The sequence below is a fragment of the Anguilla anguilla genome, chromosome 7, assembly GCF_013347855.1.
Source record: "Anguilla anguilla isolate fAngAng1 chromosome 7, fAngAng1.pri, whole genome shotgun sequence".
In the NCBI taxonomy this organism is placed as follows: Eukaryota; Metazoa; Chordata; class Actinopteri; order Anguilliformes; family Anguillidae; genus Anguilla; species Anguilla anguilla.
The window spans coordinates 54126524-54139936 of NC_049207.1; the positions used below are offsets into that span (position 1 = coordinate 54126524).

General features: G+C 42.8%; 1 protein-coding gene across 1 annotated transcript in view; it reads right to left on the minus strand.

Annotated features, from left to right (window-relative positions):
• LOC118231189 (polypeptide N-acetylgalactosaminyltransferase-like 6) overlaps positions 1-13413 on the minus strand; it is a 148596-nt gene that overhangs the window by 18658 nt on the left and 116525 nt on the right. The window lies entirely within an intron of this gene.

Sequence of the window (13413 nt, forward strand, 5' to 3'; positions counted from 1 at the left end):
TACAAAAAAAGAGAAATTATTCATGCAATGGGGGGGGGAAAAAAAAAAATCTCATTCCGGAGTTTTGCACTTGCATTTCTGTGTTAAAAACTGAATTTGGGAAAAAAAGCTCCCACTCGCGCACATCAGCCATTGACAACCACTGTGCAGTGTGCTGAAAAAAGACTGGAGTTCATTAAATATAATATTTATTCATACGAAATCCATCTGCGCTCGACTTACCACACATCCAGGTCCACCCATTAAAATCTACGCTGCCCCTACGACAGACCCCTTTCACACGCAGCCAGACTATCCATCAAACTAAGCGGCCATTCTTCCGCAAGGTGCCTACTTCACAGAAAGAGACAGAATGGAACCGAAAGGGGGAACAGAACTGGGCTACGAAATCCAACGCGTCTGCATTCAAACAGATTCAAATGTCACGCAGAGGCATTGTGAATAAATGAAGTGTCATGTGTGTGCCTGTGCATAATTGCACCTGAAGAACCTACAGCAGAGGCTCAGACAGAAAAACGGAGCAACGAGACCCAAAGGGATTTTCTAGAAGGGTCTCGGACTGCGCTGCTAGCCGGTCAGAATATCTGTACAAATGTACAAAAATAAAGTAAACCTCCCACACCACGACAGCATCTTCACTTGCATCTAGCTACGCAAAAAAAATCTAACGTTGCCAAAGCTGTTAATTTGCAGGTCCACGTATCGAGTCAAAAGGTCGGACGGTGCTTTGAAAAAGCATCTTCAAAGTACTTTACGCTGTTTTTCACTGTATTTTCCACATGGGCAAGGCTGTTCAAACAGCACCGAATACAATTAAAAGAGTGAAAAATCCATTTCCAGCCAATTCCAATTTCTAGCCGGCGCCAAAGTCTGCAGTTATTCATGGTGTGCAGTGCTGACCGCATCGATTTCCTTTAGAGAACATTCCTGAGACAGGACCAAAACAAACCTAACCTCTGCCATCATTACTATTTCTTTTAATGATCCCCGGAAACTCAAGAGCACCTTGTTACACTGAGGCTGAACCCCCACATTGACAGCCAGGTGATTGGCCCTGTCCCGGGACCCAGCTGCGCTCTCGGACGGTCCGAGGGGTTCCCCCACTCGCAGCGAAATTTCACACACCAGTACAGTCTGAGAGCGATGAGAAACTGACCTTTATCAACACTTTATCAAATAAAAATGTTTCACGGCGGAGTTGCTTCACATAACGGAATTTTAAATGGGCACAACCGTCTTCTAAAGGAGTCTATGCTTTTGCTTCTAAGCCGTATCTGTCTGAACTATAGCCTCTAGGCCGGCTGCTTCCCCCAGGAAGAGAAGCTCCACCCTGTGGCCTAATGATCCCACAACCCCAATGTCTGACGGTGTGGATCTCCTCTAAAAACAGACCCAGACCGTGTCTGCGCATTCCAGCTCTTCTATCGCCGAAAAAAAAGGACCCAAAGGAAAGAATATGACAGCGAAGGACAAACACTTGCAAAAAACTTTAAAGCCTCTGTCACCAAGAGCACTGAGGGAAAAAAAAACCTGCTTTGAACTGTGAGAAAAGAAAAGTACAAGTCATCACTTCCTTTGTGCAGCCTAGCTGGTTTCGTCACGTCAGCGATAAACTTCAGATGTCCAAATGTCCAACACTGCACCACTGAGAAACTCTCTCAATGCCAAACAATATAGAAATAATACGAGAATTCTGCCGTCTTAAATATGTTTTTGTATCAACTCTGTGCTCGTAATACGTGCTCCACTGGTACATGATTATATATGATCTAAGCTCGTGCTACATATCTGAGAAAGAGAAGAACGAATAACTGACGAAGGAGAGACAAACAGGATGCACTATGAATAACACCACAGAGATAGACTAAAAATGTTTCTTTTTCGTTGAATTTCATGATCTTTTATAACACATTAAAACATTAAAAAATTGAATTTTGCTGGAGAAAGAAGTACAGCGCTTTCTCTTCTCTTGCTCATAGACACATTAACATTATTATTTATGAACATATCATTTATACTTATTCAGACAGAATCTCAATAATATGCCTCTTCAAACCATTCAGATGGATTTCTCATTCATGTATTTCCAAGAATCAAGCATCAGCCCAAACGTGGATAGCAGAGGGAAAGGATCGGACATAATGAAACAACGCTGTGAAACTCTACCAGATCGTTATGAGATGCGCATTCACTAACATAATCCTGACTGTTCTCATCGGTGAGCTCAGCACATTTTAATCAAAACTTCGTCCCAGACCCCCCACACCGCCCCCCCCCACCCCACCCCACCCCCACTGACCAGAAAGCACAATTACCCCTTTGAAGGCCCAAACAACCTTCTGACAAACTGCGTCTGTGCCAGGTTCGAAATTAACTGCGGGTTTGATGTTTCTCACTGAACCCCTTCGGCTTTTGATAGATTAGATGGAAAGGGAAAGTCGGGCCATTTCGCTTTGATGGAAAGAGCAACGGTGTTTAACGAGAGGCCAAACGCGATTTTTTCTCGCACAATTTCAGCTCGAAGATTTAATTTCCCTTTCGCCAGCATCCTTTCGCCGTCTCCGCCGTACCGATGGGGGTACATGTGTAACGTCCCGGCTCTCTGACACCTCAAGACCATCCTCATATACCACACTGCACCACTGTCGCTGGCCCAGGAACGAAGCTACTCCTGCCCATAAACCCGTAAGCCCTCATGACAAAATCCCTCCGTGCAGGAGCACTCATTTTTTGTATTGGCAGTCAGAGCATGTTCCGCCCTCCGTCTCTATCTCAAAGCTAAGTTCGGCAATCTGTCTCTACGACGGCTCTGTGCTCTGTGCCGTGATGCGTGCGCTCTTTGGACATCTTCCTACCAGCAGAACGACCTGCATCATCCTAATTCTGCATCAGAGACCAGCCTTACTTCAATCGCTTTACCTGGACAGAGTGCACCTTTGCATGGATTTTAGTAAGAAAACAACAGCAAATGTCACAACACATCAGACAGGACAATTTAGCAATGCCATCAGTTATTCTGTCATTTTCAGGGCAATGATAAGTCACCAGTTTGTGCCTTCCCCAAGTATTGTTGAAAAACGATATACTTGGTTCAGGCTGTGCGTGTGACGTCCTTTATTCAAAATGATTATGACATCCCTCAGGAAATTAATATTCACCACTAAATGCCGCCTCAGGCCAGTCCTCCTATACTCGGATGCTAAAGCATCCATCAGTTTATATTACACAATAAGTTGAGAAGCCTTCCCCTGCAATGTATACCTCTTTCTATCAAAGTCTGAGAAACAGCCTGAACACTGCTTAGTGAAAAATGATATCTTGGCAGTTAGGCCGGGAATTCATTTACTGCTGAATTCACTAACTTGTGTCTGGAAAAGAAATCTGGCATCTAATTCTGAATCAAAATTAAGCAGAAATGTTGACTGAGTCCAAGTAATAAGGCAATAGTAAGACACACTATATATCTACGCGTGAGCTAAGGGGCCATAAATGTCAGTTTTAACTTTAAAACATGCCTGCAGAGTTTGTTTTCCCCAACTGAGTATCATTCACAAGTGTGACATAGACCCATTTGGACCAATCGGAAACGTGTGTCAGTTTCACTATATGCTTGTTTTGTGTGGGAGTAAAATGTATGCACCTTTTATTTTTTATTTTTTTTACAAAGTACACTTGAAACGGAAGTTCTTGGGTGTCCTACGCAGTATCTGCCGTGCAATGGCTTAAATTGGCTTCCACCAACAAACACCAGCATAACCTTATTTTACTCAAGGTCTCTTGCGTAGCGGTGCAGCGAAACGCAAGCGGAATGCTGATCAAGCCGGGATGTTCCGAGCAGCGTCTCCATGCCACATATAACAACAGACGAGAAAGTGCATACATTTCACGCACAAAAAACAGAAAAGAAAAAATGAGCATATTTTGAAACGAAGGCACTCTTTTTGGCTCACAGTCGGGAAAGAAGTTGCGTGGGTTTTGTCTGTAGAACAATAACAGCAGTAGGAACATCACTGGGCGATTGCTCTTGTGAGAAGGAACATGATTGGACAAGTGCTCTCATGAGAAGGAACATGATTGGGCGAGAGGGGTCGTGAGGAGCTGGCTCGCCCGTTCTCAGATCAAACTCCAAGAGGGTGTTTGCGAAGTGGTGCGAGACCAGACACTCTGCTGAGGAATTCTGGGACGCCGAAGACAGGGCTGGGGGGGGGGGGGGGGGGGGAGGGGAGTGGCACGGTGACAGCCGCCACACAGGGTGAGGGAAACGGGTCCTGCCTCGTCCGCACACCGGCCGGAGGAGAGGGCCCAGTCCAGGGTCCCCATTATCACGTCTGCACAAAGGCTCCGTGAGCACTTCCCCCGGAGAGTTCAGCTCGCTCGGTCGCTGGGCTCGTCGTGGTGGACATTCTTCAGAGATAATGCTGAACCTGTTACAGTGTCGATGAGCAAAGTGTAATCTCTCCTCAGAAACGGAGCCATCTGACAGTTTATTTTTAAAAATGAACAACTGGGGGGGGGGGGGGGAATCACAGGGCACGGTCTGCATGAGGGAAGGGAAACTGCAACATATTTTGACAGTGAATAATGGGAATAATTTTAATTAAGATTCCCTCATATGAACAAATTCCATTGGATTTTGTTTTGGGTTGCAGTGCATACACACGACACAGTAAAAAACGATACCATGTCGATTTCATCCAAAAGGTTACTACAAAAAAAGCAGAACAAATTGTATTAATACAACACAATAACTGTACTAATAAAATATAAACATTTATAAATGATGTCCATGAGATTTGCGCATGTGGCCTAGGTAAGAACGAGGGTATCAAGGCCAGAACAGAGAGCCTTTCAGAAGACTGAATGAACACTGACCTGTAAAAAAATAAATAAAAATGAAATAAAATAAAAAGTTAGGGTTAGTAGTAACTGCACTGGCTTATAGAAGAGAAAATTCCACAGAGCACCAGGAAAATCCACAATACACTTCCAACGCTTAACACTGTATTCCTGAGCTGTCAATCAACTGCCCGTCCTTCCAGCACAATTCTTCTATCCTGTTTGGATTGCAGTGGGTCTCCATTTATCAGAGATAGAGATTTCTGAAGTTTGCATGTTCACATTCACAGAAAAAAAAAAAAAAAAAAAACCAAGGTCAACATATGATAAAACTGCACCATGGAAAATAAGCTAGACGGCCCTAATACAAAAATACAATGCTGTCTGCGGCATGTGGAGAAGAGACTCGGTGTTGAATGATCTGAAAATCAGGAGGCTGCAGAAAGACTGCAAGCCCGTACATTTTTTGTTCGTTTAATTCATTGTCCTCTTGGAACACAACTCTTTGCGCTGAACGCTAAAGGTTCTCCTCGAGGGTTTGCCTGCGTTGGGCTCCATCCATCTTGCTCTTGATGAAACGGGTTTCTCAATCCCTCCCGTAGAAAAGCAACCCCGTGGCTTGATGCTGCCTGCCATCGTGTGTGATGATATGGATGGTGTTACCTGGGGGACGGGGACGGGGGGGGGGGGGGGGGGGGGGTGTGTGCTTTGGGTTGTGCCCCAACAGAAGAGCTCAACTTTGGTCTCATCTCCCACCACAGAAACGTCTCCTGAAAGGTCTCAGAGTCTGTCACATGACTTCTGGAATAATAAATAATGGGGGGCAAAAATGTCCTGAAGGCAATATGTATGAAAATTTGGCTTAAAAGTTACTCACAGAACAAAAACTCTCCAGCTAGGCAATTATGATCTATAGGTTGTAGTAAGAATCTATTTATTGTCACCAACATTTTTTTATGCAATATGTTTCTAACATAGGTGGCATACAATACACATAACTTCCAAAGTTTATCCAGGTCTTATTTATAGAGACAAAATAAAACAAAATAAAATAAAATAAAAAACCGTATCTGCAGAAAACATATCTACAGCTGCTTTAAGATGCTCAGAGCTGCAGTGCTCTCAGGGTCAGAAGACTCCAAGAATCCCCTTGGCTTATTCTGAAGTGATTTTTACTTTAGAACATCATCTTTTTTTTTGCTTTTGGATTCCACAGAGGAGACCTGTTCCTCAGACTGAAGAAGAAGAAGAAGAAAAAAAAAACCCTGCAGCTTTTGAAGTGACTGCTCTGTGCTCCCTTCAATACCATCACAAAGGGATTCCTATCTCTCTGCGGTCAGATCACACTGTCCCCGTCCCCGACAGCAAGTCTGCACACCAGCTCAGTCAACGGTGAAAAGGGAGGGGGGACACAGAAATTCGCAGTGCTAATAAATTGATATTTTTCCCGTATATTTACATCTATGTTCTTTTTTAAAAATTCAATAGGATTTTCACACTAAGCGGATTAGCATTCAGCGCGAGCCCGGCTCCGCAGAGGATGCGCAGATCAGAGAGAAAACAGGATTGTCAGCCGCGCTGCCTCCCCACCTGCTAATCTTGTGTGGCACAACGGCGGATAAATAAAATAACTCACGGAGGAAGAATGGAGAGCCTCAGAGGGCTGTCAGCACGCGCGGGGCAGGGCCACTTCGCCCGGTGAGGGACGGCAAGGTAAAGCCGGGTTCGTGCGGGAACACGGCGCGCTCCTAACGGTTTATTTTGGACACGCGCGCATTTTCCATTAAGAATCCGAACCGACAAATCCCGTATTAAAGTAATGAAAGCACAGTTCAATAAAACAAGACTCCCCGGATGCAGACTCGTGGTCGTTTCCTGAGGGCATTGTTTTTTTTTTTTGTTGCTCCAGCTGAAGCTGAGGTTTGTTAGTGTTTGGGCAAATATTTATATATTTAAGGATTCTCTGGAAAAAAATATCGAGTTTCTGCCTGGAAAAAACAAAAAACAACATGAGGTTTGCAGGGTCCACTCCCATCATCCTAAACTGCTAAAGGATGTTTATTTACCATCACGCTGTTTTGCATATAATGGCATAATCACCCTCGGTTCACATTGTTTTCAAAGCAAAGAATGTCTCGATTTGCATAGGACGTCGGGTAGAATACAATTTTTCAGTGTCACGGAAAAACGCTGCGAGGACCGGCTATTATCTCCAGAACCCGAACGACTCCAGTGACTCCTTTGATATTTCCAATATTCCACATGCGACATAAAGAGCCCGCACAGTCTACATGCGAAAAGGAAATGGCCTTCGTGTGTTCCACAAGAAGAAAAGGGTCATTCTTTACCCGCTGTACCATTCTGCCCCATGAATTCGCCACTTAGAATATGAAGTTCCCGCTGCATGAACACGGATGCTTTCAAGCTTTCAAAAAACGGGCTGGCACCACAAGAGATGGTTCACGTTGCATTTAAAGAAAAATATTATTTCGATTTTTGGTTTATGTTTTCAGCTGGTGCAGACAGTTTTTTTCTTTTTTTGTGTGCAATGAAGGATGTTTTAGAAGAATTTTCCCTGAACCAGTCAGCTTTGCAGGGGCTTTTATGGGATATTGAAAGGCTTATGGATTAAAACAAGAAAACACACTAACAGGACACTGCAACTCCACTTCTGCAAGCATTTAAAATATCCTTTTGTGCACACAAACACTGACTGGGCCAAAACTGAAATAATGTTAGGAATTCCAAGCTCCAGTTTAAAGTCCCATATTTTCAACCACTCTGACTTGACATATGGAAATAAAATATTACAAACATTCATTACATTGCTCAATAGTGCTCAATGCACATACATGCCCACACGTACAGACGCACGCACACATACATGTATGTATGCACACACACACACACACACACACACATACGTATGTATGCACACACACAGACGCACACACACATATGCATATGTGCACACACACACATACACACGCACGCACATACATATGTGTACACACACACACGCACACACACACACGCCATGCATGATCAGAATAAAAGGCAGTTCATTACTTACACCATCCCATCAATTAACACTGTGTTCAGCCAGGAGGAGGTGAAAGGTACATGACAAACAGCAATTACGCCCTTGAACTGTGGCATTTGTTCATTAATACAGAATATTCAGCTGGAATATGAATATTCTGAACTGTGTCACCTCCCATCACTCAGTGATTTCTGGTGCAGCACAGTTGAAACACTGATAGCTTATTTTAAGCGGTTACATTACAGCTGATGCCCCTGAACTCGACACTGGGGATGTACACATAAGAGCACTATGCCATATTTGCCTCAGCGAATGCACAAGTCATACTGAAATACAAGCTGTCTGAAGATAATCATAACAATTACGGACTGATTAAGGTTGAAATGCGCCACAAATGGAAAAAAGCGAAGCATCAGATAAGAGGTGGGTGCTATTCACAATATTTAGGATGAAAAGAAAACACTAAAAGGTTTTTTTTTTATGCTGAAAAAGCACTGGTGAGATCGACTTATGGTTGTGTCGGATAAAATCCAACCTTGGAATTCAATGTACAAAGCACAAATATGTGCCCATGGATCTTTGACTTTTTATTTAAACTCCATGAACATTCTAAATAATTCATATGCACTGCTTAATTAAATCCAATGACTACTCAATATAAAGAGATTCCCAAAGATACAAAGGTCATCACATAAGGGAACTGTTACGCTTCAGCCTGAATATAAACGGCTCCATGCAGGCCTGCCTTCCAAACACTTGTCTGATTTCTGACCAGTAAATAAGCTCTCTATTAACATCATAATATTTTGAAGGTAGTTCAAAGCAGCACTCATTGAAAAGGTTAACAATGTAATGGGGGGGGAAATATTAAATAATTCTATAACAATGTTCTAATGATATGGTTATGGTTTATATATATATATATATCAATTTAAAATAATAGAGTATAGAGACAAATCAATAGAAAATATGGCTTGTACACACACACACACATTCATTGAATGATTAAGTGCTAGATGCTAGATTATACATTGCAGCTACTTTTTAGATGATACTGTGTCCGAGATAGACTATCATCATAGGTTACGGTTATTGTTGAGAACAATATCTAGTCCACCAACTACCACTAATTACACGTGACTTCCCTTCATGACTAAGCATTATTTCTGTTTGACGGGAGAGGTGAGCGTTCCGTAGGGTGCGGTTAAAACACGGTTTATTCAGTAGGTAGGGCCTCTCTTTGGGGTTACCCACTGCATGTGGGTACACTCACAGATCCGCCTTGAAGAAGGTGGGAACAAGAGACTTCATGAATTTCTGCTTCCCCGTCCATCTATTACAAACATATTTGCAGTTTCAGCTCTTGAGGAGGAAAGTATCGGATACCCATTTATATTGACAGGCACATCAATGTTTGTTAATAAGTCCATGACACAGAGAGAGATAGAAAGATCTGGCTTGTGTGAAATCCTGTAAAAAAAAAAAAAAAATTCAAATTTGGTTTTGCTGCTTTGCAAATATATGCAGTCTGGATGTACATTTGCATACATTGGAGAAGCATGACTGTGAAACTGCAGTTGAAATGAATGCGTTTTATAGACCAGGACAGGAATTCAGCAGATAGGCAAACACACCATTTTCAAAGGAACGTATTATCTTCAATAAGCGAGATTATGAGCACAAACTGCTGCTCCCATAAAAATGTAATACATCAGAAGGTTTGCTTCCCATTCAGCATGAAACAGATGCTGCAAGACTGAGACAACATAGGACTGAGGTTCTACAGAGAGAGAGAGAGATAGTGTGTTTGTGTTTGAGTGAGTGAGTGTGCGTGCGTGTGTGTGTGAGTGAGAGTATGTGTGTGTGAGTGTGTGTCTGTGTGTGTGAGTGAGTAAGTGTGTATGTGTGAGGGAGATGGAGAGAGTGTGTGTGTGTGTGTGAGAGAGAGCGTGTTTGTGTGTGGGTGAGAGTGAGTGTGTGTGTGTGAGTGAGCGAGCAAGTGAGTGTGCGTGAGAGTATGTGTGTGTGTGTGTGTGTGTGTGTGTGCGTGTGAGTGTGAGTGAAAGACAGAGAGAGAGAATATGTGTGTGTGAGAGAGAGAGAAAGAGTGTGTTTGTGTGTGTGAGAGTGAGTGTGTGTGTGTGTGTGTGTGTGTGTGTGTGAGTGAGCGAGTGTGTGTGTGCCTGAGAGTATGTGTGTGTGTGTGCGTGTGAGAGAGAGAGAGAGAGAGAGAGAACATAAGCAAAAGGAACAGCAGACTGAATCACAGTAGGACACAGCTGCCCAAGCTGCCCAGAAGCCAAGGTAAACAAAGCAATAAAACGGCTCACCCAGAGTGAGACCTTCTATCATTTATCAAATCTGGCAAGAAAAAAAAACGGGTATAACCTTTAACTACCGTGCAGTTATATTCCTGTTTTGACTTGCACAAATCTAACTAAATGACAAAATGGCTTATCTAATCCTAATATTGCCGCAGACCACAATTAACTAATGCAAATCTATATGGATAACTGGCTTACATTGGTATTTACATGAGTAAACACCCCAGCTATTGAACATGGCTTCATTTTTTAAAATATAACAGAACTATTGTCAAACATAGGAAAACAAATCCCCCGAGTACACCATGCACATAGACTCACATACATCATACTGGCAGTTCAACATTGCAATAAAGGGAAGCCAGAGAACATTCATAAACAAATGAGGTCAAAACTGCTACCTGCGGTAATCACAGGACCTTCATGTTAATTATATAATTAAACATGAATTATGGGCATAGCATAAAGGCGATGATTCGGAAGTCAACGGTGTTAACAAACCGATATCTTTTCTCCATCCCATGCAGGACATGTTTTCAGTCCGGAAAATGCCACTTTAACGCTCGTTGACGCAGTTTTCTTGGCCATGGATTCGGGAGGGCGCACACAAACAGGTGCCCCGCTCTGAGGCGTGTGATGTCAGCAGCCGCCTGTTCTCATCCCAGCCCACTTTTCCAGGCTCACACTGACATGAGTGGGAGGAGGACCCTTCAATGTGCAGCCGAACAGGAAGTCTGTGACCAGTGGGCGTGGGGGTGTGGGGGGTGGGGGGAGGGGGGGGTCAATGGCCCCCAATGAGATTCCTGGACTGTGTGAATGCTTCCTTTCAAGTACTATAATACGAGAGTCAAAGAGGACAAAACGTAACACGTGATCGTTTTTTTTTTCACGTCGCATTGCCCCTTAATGCTGTCAGCTGCACCTACAACATGTGACACATACAATTACTGCCACATGCAATTACTGTCCTTTTCCTTAACAGCATACAGTCCTTGCTATGACGAGCTGGTATGAAGCAAAGCTTCTTAAAGAAGCTGAATGGCAAGGCTTATTAAAAAATAATAAATAAATAAAAAAGCTGTCATGGACGCACGACCCCTTAATTTAAGCACTAAGAGCACACTTAATTACACTTGACGTACGTTTCTGCAAGAGAAAGAAAGCTCCAACAAGACTATTGAAGAATAATAACTCTGAATAGCTTCATATGTTGAAGAGTGATATTAATTATCAATTTAAGTGGTTGCATATGTATTTTTTGTTCACACACACACACACACACACACACACACATACGCAACTTTGACAGTTAACATATAATACTCGCACATTTGGTAAAACACACTTTCTTGGCACTTTGTAGTGACCATACAAAATTCAGCTGTATTCAAACGCAAATTACTTTCAATTGGGCAAATGGTCTTTCTGATGCCACCGTCTAAACAGAACTCAGTTTTGTATTTGCTTTGGAATTAGACATCCAAAATGGCTCTGGTACTGCAGCAATATTTCAAGGGAAGCTACTTATCAAGAAAAGATAAACGTAAATGTAAAAGATAGCAGTTTACGTACAATTTTTCTAAGAAGAGGACTTTATCAGTTCTGCATCAAGCAATATTAAATGCATTATGTATTGGAATGAGATTCTGGAGTCATTCCCATGAGCTTGAGAAAACAGTAATGTTTTTTTTCTTCACGTGCTATGTCAAGTTGTTGATTACATCAACCTTTGCGAAGAAAGAAGAAACAAATACTTGTAATTGGCAGTTAAAATTTAGAATAAAAGTTAGCAAAACTTTGACCCCAATTAAAACTGTTTCTGTAGCAGGCACAAGTTATGAGTTATAAGGATAACTAAGGCAGGAGTAAATATCTAACATAATAGTATTAATCTATTTTCCCAAAAACTCCCATTTTCCACAGATACTTAAAATTTCAGAAGATCCTTGCCTTGGCGTCTACTTAAAATTGTATTACTGAAGAAACATTCAAAAGGGAAGACCAGAACGGTTGCTAACGTGATCAGAATACCCCCTCAAGTTCTGCAGGGGCGCGGGGTCGGAGATTATAAACTCCCACTGGAAGCACACTGTGCCCAGTTTTAATATCATTATTGCACTTAAAATGTACTCATTGAGCTGCTTCAGGTTTTGCTTTTGATGCTTATGTATCAGTGAATGGTTAGCAGAGTACCAGTTGCCGATGAAATCAGTTTCGGTGACTGCAATTGTAATTGTTTCCTTTTCATGAACAGAATCAATGTACTTTCTCCCACCCAACAAATCTGCAACAGAAAAAAAAATCTTCTTTTTGACTTTCACATAATAGTACTCTTCATTTATAGAAATGTGTCCTCAAACTCACTAGCAGGGTTATTTCAGCAGGAGCTAAGAGCCAACCGCACACTGGACTCAATAGGCTAAGGTTAGGGCAATATTTAGTTTTCTTTCTTTTTTGAATATGTTCATAAAACACTGCATTCATTGGAGATTTTTTTTTTCTCCTGCCAATTACAGTACAGAAATGTCTATTCATCAAAGCCATTAATTCTTATAAAAATGAGCCCAGTGTCAGCATCTGACGAACGCGCCCGGATATAATCGCGATGAAAACACTTACGAACTATTTACAATGAGTGTAGCCCTCTGCCATTAGTCTCAATGCGGTCCTCTCTCTCTCTCTCAGAAGCCCCGCGTTGTGAGCGGCCCGGTGAAACCTCGCGCGCGGCTGCGCCGCACAGCGCCACACGCTCGCCTCTCCGTCTTCCTGAACGACAGCTTTACGACCTCGGGGAGGGCTACGGCGGTCCCTCGGGGAATAAATTTTCCTGGCTTCCCGTCGGACGCGCGGTCGTTCGCGGTTGGCTGTTAGCAGCGGCCGACCGGCCCGAACAGATTGGGCCGCAGAGCCTGGGTAATGATATCTGAAGCATGTCTGTCCAAGGCTAGACAATTACTGTTATGGATGGCCCCTAAGCTGCCTGGAAGTCAGGTGTCTCACAGACACGCCGCGTAAATCTATTTGCATTGCGTGAAATTAGCGTCCGTACGTCATCAAAAAAGGGATTAAAGTGAATGATTTAATTATCTGCTCCCATCCAGAAAATGGGATAAGTGCAGAATTCACAGAAATGGCCAAAAAAAAAAAATTTACTACAAGGGAAAGAAACGGATAACAGCAGAACAGATGGCACAGACTGTACTGTAACTG